This window comes from Silene latifolia, chromosome 9 (genome assembly GCF_048544455.1).
Source record: "Silene latifolia isolate original U9 population chromosome 9, ASM4854445v1, whole genome shotgun sequence".
Lineage (NCBI taxonomy): Eukaryota > Viridiplantae > Streptophyta > Magnoliopsida > Caryophyllales > Caryophyllaceae > Silene > Silene latifolia.
The window spans coordinates 209,906,665-209,913,688 of record NC_133534.1 but is presented as its reverse complement, the minus strand read 5'-3'; the positions used below and the strand labels follow the sequence as shown (position 1 = coordinate 209,913,688).

The window sequence follows — 7,024 nt, the reverse complement described above, 5'->3', positions numbered from 1 at the left end:
AACGACAGTAAAAACCGTTACCTCTCTTAGAAGTTCGAAATTACGAATAACGATAATAGAGACCGCTGTCCACAGGAGCCAGGCTCAAACTACAAAAGCCTATCTCTTTCCGGCGCCACAAACATCCAATATAAACACCGGAATTCCCCAGTAGGATATCAGAGATCTCCCCACGGAGCCCACTGACTCAACAACCTCTTGAAATAAGCCCGTCCAACGTGGCTATTTCCCACAGTCGATCATTCAACCTCAAACACGGCTGGCGAGCCTCAAAACGTACCTTCAACATGACTGGCGAGCCTCAAAAGGTACCTTTGACACGACTGGCAAGCCTCAAAACGTGCCTGCCACATGGCTGGCGAGCCTCTGTATGTAGTCTAACGGACTTTAAATGATCCACACGGACAATCGATAGACTCTAAACTGTTCCCGACGGTAGGTCCTTGACTCATATCCTCGAGTCGCCTTGGTGTCGCCCTTCCCGAAGGCAGGTCCTTGGCCCGAATTCTTTCGAGCCGCCTCGACGTCGCTTAGGTCTCTGGGTTGTAATCTTCGATTGACCTGGGGCCTATACTTTGACTTTCGCCCCGTCCAAGCCTCAATAAAAGTGGAAGCTCTGTAGATACCCAGTATGTATTGAATCCCCAACAAACACCCGATGATTATCGGACAACAACATGCTTAGGAATCGCTACATTTATTCGACAGTTTGTATAACTATACGTCGGAAAACTTAAAATGATTTCGAAAACAAAACATTTTCAAAACTTTTCAAAATTATATAGAGTGTGTTATGTACGACGACGGGGTTGCAATGACACTAACTATAGTCAAAATCGAAACCGGATAAAAAATCGACTCAAAATTCAAATCCCGACTCCAACAACGAGTCAAACCGAGTCAAGCACAAACAACAAACATCACAAAGCTTCCATGTTAAGTATACATGGTATACTTGATGTGTAATACTACGGTTTTCCTAAGCTGGTACTCGGCCGAGTGTGGCCTACTCGATCGAGTAAAGGGTGTCGTGTATCCTGGGTTGGCTACTGCCCAGGAATACTCGGCCGAGTATGTGGAATACTCGACCGAGTGGAGGGTACTCGGCTGAGTATACTCTATACTCGACCGAGTATCCGGTCTGACGGGTGTTATTTTTCGTGGTTTGGTTAAGGTGATTAGAGATTATATAAATTATGTTTACAGTTTCTAAATCATTTTTACCAAAACCTAACGACTTTAATCTCTCTCTATAATCACCCTAATCACTCTCAAGGCTAATTGGTCGATCGCAAGTATACACTTTCATCTTTTATCTCGATTTCGTTGGTGAGTCTCTGGTGCTTTGTAATCAGTTAATAGGTTGTCTTTAGGGTTTTGCCCTAATTGTTGTTTTGGGTTAATTTGGGGATTGTTGATTATAATTATTTTAGGTGACGATGTGGTATTTGTTATTCATATTGTATGATTGATTGAAGCATAGCGGATTGCGAAAAGGTAGGGTTTTCCTACCCAGTTGTTCTTAATTAATTTGAGATGTTGTAATTGTACTGTGTATGATTGTTGTCTCCTGATCATCGGAGTGTTGGCCGGTGTGGTGGTGTTATGGTGGTTATGATGATGTTGTGATGGTTGTGGTGGAGTCACTTGCGGGAGTGGATTCACGCCCTAGTTCGCCCTTCGTGGAACCCGCCACGGGAGGGGATGTTGATGTGACCAATATTTGAGCATATTTAGTCCCCGAATTAGCCTCGTTCCTATGTTTTATAGTGCATAATTGGCTCATTTGCTATCTTTAGTCCTTTGTTTTGTATATTCTTTGAGGTTTTATTTCCTTGGTTGGAGAGGAGTGCAAACCTTGCATTTTAATGGCAAAAATGGAGCTAAATTGATTGATTCTAATGACCAAGCATCAAAGTGAAGACAAGACTAGACCATGCATATTGTTGGATAGGGAGGATTAAGTCGACTTGTAGGTGTTGTAAAATCTAATCGAATCGGCTCCGGGACCCAAACCTTCCTAGGGATTGAAAGATATATACTAACTCCATCCCATCACAACAATAATTGCTTGAGTTGAAAACATGTTTGTATGATCAAATCCCATGAATCCCCTAAGAACCCATGACACCCTAGTGCTTTTAATCAATTGTTTAAATCTCATCTTAATCATCTTGCTTGTTCATTTAAATTGTTATTTAGTTTAGTGATCTTCTTATCTCAACCCAAATTGTGACACCCTTAGACACCACTACCTGCAATCAAAAATCCTACATCAATACCTGTCCCTTGGGATCTGACCTTTACTTACCTCTTTACTAATAGTAGAGTAGTTTGTGAAGTTATAAATATTGTTTTGGTCTAGGTGCTCATAACGACAAGTAACCAAAAAATATAGTCCGACCAAAAATGGCGCCGTTGCCGGGGACGGTGTTAACTTGATTTGATTTTCTTTGATAGTTATTACTTGTGTCTTTCTTTGCCTTGGGGAAGTAAAACTCCTCAAAGTTTTTTCTAATTGTTTTCGAGTTGTTTGATATTTTGCATGTCTAGAAGATCACAAGGTAACTTGTTACCCATTGATCACGAAATTGAGAGAACTTTGACAACCAATAAAAGACTTGCTAGATATACTTTGAGAGGTATTGGCAGAGTTGTAGATATTAAACCAAATACTATTGAGTTCATCAATCCTTTTGCAAGAGAAGGTGAGGAGAACCCAACACAAAATCAACCTATAATGCCTAAGTTTTCATCACATTCCGTACCAACCGAGGAGAACCTACCCAATGGTACTCCCACACCACAACACTTGACCAAAAATTTCATTGCAAAATCCGCATTTATCCAATTAGTCGAAAGAAGCCAATTTGGGGGGATGCCTAGTGAAGACCCTCATTCTCACATGGAGACTTTTTGTGATTATTGTGATGCAATTTCACAAACCGGAGTGACTCAAAACCAAATTCGTTGGGTCTTATTTCTTTTTTCTCTAATTGGTACCGCGAAACAATAGTTAAAAAGCCTTGATAAGGCTACTCTTGGAATCGACTCTTGGAAGAAGTTGGCTCTTGCTTTCAACAAAAAGTTCTGCCCTCCGGAGAAGACTAACATGCTAAGAGCTCAAATCACGGGTTTTAAGCAAAGGGACGAAGAATCTTTGTATGAAGCTTGGGAGCGATTCAAAGGAACTTGTCGCTCATGTCCTCATCATGGACTTAGCGAGTGGTTCTTGGTACAACAATTTTGGAATGGTCTTTATGAAGACTCCCGAAAAATTCTCAACATGGGATCAAATGGTATGTTCACCGAAGTTGACGATAATCAAACTTTGAACAAGATTAAGGAAATGGCGGTCCATAACTCACAATATAGTAGACCTCGCAAGGCTACTAGAGGAGGAAAACATGAAGTGGACTCTATTACTCAATTGGGTGCTCAACTTAGTGCTCATATTGATACCATCAACTTGAAGTTTGAGAAGGCCATGGCTAAACTTGAAGAAGCCTCAAAATCACCAAACCAACATGTTAATGCCATGGTGGCATATTCATCAATTCCAAGTGGAATATGTGAGAATTGTGGAACTTTGGGACATGACCAAAGTGAATGTAGGGGAACAAGTGAGCAAGTGAATGCTTTTCAAGCATATAAGAGTGGTACCCCTTATTCCAACTATTACAATGAAAACACCAAATTCCATCCAAATCTCTCATACAAAAGCCGAAATGTTCAAAACCCTCAACCAACATACACCCCACCTCCAATGAGAAACCAAAATCAAAGACCCTTTTACAACCAAAACCAAGGTTACCAAAATCAAACTCCATACAATCAACAAAATGACCAAGGTTTTGATGTTAAAAAAGAGGTCCTCCAAATGCAAAAGAATCAACAAGAATTTTTCACTCAAAAGCAAAAAGATAGCCAAGCAAAAGACATCACCATAAACAACATCCTAGCCGACACAAAAATGTTGGAAACCCAAATGACTCAATTAGCATCTTCGAGCTCTCAAAGACAAAAGGGATACTTACCACCTCAAAGTAATCCCCCAAGACATGAATTGGTTACTGCCATCCACTTGAGGAGTGGTACAAGATATGAAGAGCCAAAGAAGCAAGTTGAGGATGACATTGTGGAGACTAGTGACAAGGAAAGAGTTGTGCAAAACTTTAGGGAAGAAGAACCCAACAATCAAGAAGTTTCAAAGAAGAACGAAGAAAAGGCCAAAGAGAAGGAACCCATTGTGATTAGACTTCCTTTTCCAAGTCGTCAAGCTAAGCCAAGTTTGATGACCAACTTGGAAAATTCATGGAGATTGTTAAGAATTTAGAAGTCTCGATTCCATTCACGGAATTAATTAATCACGTTCCGGCCTATGCAATGTATATGAAGGATATTCTTACAAAGAAGAAATCAATCCGGAAGCTTGAGACTATTGCTTTCATTAAAGTAAGTAGTGTTATTCTTCAGGGGAATTCACCTCCAAAGCTCAAGGATCCGGGAAGTTTCTCAATTCCATGCACTATTGGTGACACTACAATCAACAAAACTTTATGTGACCTTGGGGCAAGTGTTAGTGTCATGCCATATTCGGTTAGCAAGAGGCTAGGAATGGGAGAACTCAAATGCACCAACATCATGCTTCAAATGGCGGATAGATCAACAAAGACACCTTTAGGGGTATGGGAAGATGTTCCCTTGAGAATTGGAAAATTCTTCATCCCGGTGGATCTCGTTATTGGTGACATGGAAGAAGACTCCAACATTCCTATTATCTTAGGAAGACCATTCTTGCACACCGCGGGAGCGGTGATCAATGTGAAGCATGAAGAGCTCACCCTTGAAGTGGGAGATGAAACCATCACTTTCAATCTTGACAAGACTATAGCCGGAAAGATGATAGGAAGAAGTTGGAATTTCAATGGAAAAAGAAAGTGGATAATTCTCCATCAAAAGAGCAAGGAAATTGCAACAATGAGAGCTTGAAAAACTCACCCGTGACAAGTGAAAAATAAGGCCTCATTGGCCAAGACAAGAAAGAAGGAAAATTGTCTTTATCAACTCAAGACACTTTTAGTGATCAAGTAGACGAAGTATGTGGTCTTTGGGATGATGAGTTCGAAGGGATATTCAATCCCTATATTGGTATTGCTATGACCCAAGACCATCATGGAGAACAACAAGTGCAAAGGTCTATTAAGGATCTTTATCATGATAATGATCAAGCTTTCGACTACTTCTTCAAGGTGTTGAGTAACATCAACAACACCTTGAACATGCCCCCTTGACATCTCACATTGGATGAGAGTTTGGTGGAGTCCTCCCTAAACCACCATTTGTAAATATTCTAACTCCCTAACTTGCATTTCAATTGTTGTATTGCATTTTTGTCATCTTTGGATTTACATTTTTATGCCTTGATCAAGATTTTCATCATTTTGAGAGAAGTGAGGGAGGGACTTATGAGTTTATTGATGTGTAGTGCTTTGCCTTAGTATGGGGATAGCAATTGCCTAGGCTATTCATGCCCTTTTTTTTTGGTAAAATGTAAAAAAAATATATTAAAGCTCAAAAAACCATATACAAAGTTTCACATGGAGTATTCCTAGCACAAACTCAGTCACCTGACTGCATTTTTGCCCATATATACTATTACATTAGTTTCTCAATCCATTGCATATCCTTCCTAGCCAAAGTGCCATGCGATTGCTGTTTAATCCTGCTTCTGATATCCCCTTGTATCATGACTACACATCTGCCAGGACTGATTATAGCACTTTCATACCTGCTCTCATTTCTTTGTTTCCAGATGTAATAGATGGTAGCATTGAGAATACTGTTCAGTATACCATTCTTCAGTCTAGTGAATCTCCTATGTTGCCAACAGTTTTGAGTATTGTCAACAGACATCTTCACTCCCGTCCATTCCTGTATCCTCTGAAGAACTCTCCTACTGTACTAGCACTTAAAGAAAAGATGTTTGGGTGACTCTTCCTCTTGAGCACAGATACAGCAGCTGCTGTCAAGGCTGATACCAAGTCTAAATAGTTTGTCCTTGGAATTAAAACCTTGCTGATAATACAACCAAGAAATAAAGCCGTGTTTAGGGATGGACCATTTGGTCCAAACAATATGGTACTAGTTTACTTCCTGCCTGCCTTGCCTTAACCAGAGACAACCCTTTTTAATAGTATATTCCTTGCCTGGTACAGTGGTCCATTCATTCTGGTTATATGCTGGTTGAAATTCCCTCTTCAGTTTGCATACCTTCTTCTAAGTCCAGCTGGCTTCCTGGGGAGGGTTATAGTCCTCCCATCCCTGTCCTTTCAGATATACACTATGCACCCATTGCACCCAAAGCTTGGACGGGTGGGCCTGTACCCACCAAACCAGCTTCCCAACTGCTGCCTTGTTCCATGTGTACTCATCTCTTAATCCAAGCCCCCCCCCTCCTTCTGATCAGTGCAAATTTTAGACCAAGCTACAGTGGGGGTCCTTGCATATTCAGTCCATCCATACCAGAAAAAATTCCTGCAGACTGCTTTAATTTTGATTAGTACTGCTTTTGGGATAATGAAAATTGAAGCCCAGTAAGAGTGTAAAGTTCTATATTCTGCTTTTATCAATACCAATCTCCCAGCATAAGATAGTTTCTTGGTCCCTAACTGTCTTATTCTTTCCAAAACTTTATCAATCAGTGGCTGGCAATCTTTGATTGATAGTTTGGATGGTTTGATGGGCACACCAAGGTATTTGAATGGCCACTGGCCCTCAATACATCCAGAGACCTGAACTATTTCTCTTCTGATTTCACTGCTCACCCCATTAAAGTACACATTTGATTTTCCCTTACTCATCTGATGTCCTGATGCCTGAGAAAATGTGGAGAAGGTACGTAGCGGGATCATAATGGAATCCACATCCCCCTTAGAAAATAGCAGCAGATCATCTGCAAACATTAGACTGCTCAGTTTCATGGGTTTGCAAAGAGGGTGAAACCTGAACTTCATTGTGGAAG

The 7,024-nt window shown here is 40.6% G+C and overlaps 1 non-coding gene across 1 annotated transcript; it reads right to left on the bottom strand.

Annotated features, from left to right (window-relative positions):
• Positions 1–3,112: 3,112 nt before the first annotated feature.
• LOC141603130 (small nucleolar RNA R71) lies at positions 3,113–3,219 on the bottom strand. The gene has a single exon (XR_012525026.1). It is a non-coding gene; the product is annotated as a small nucleolar RNA R71 (small nucleolar RNA).
• Positions 3,220–7,024: the final 3,805 nt, after the last annotated feature.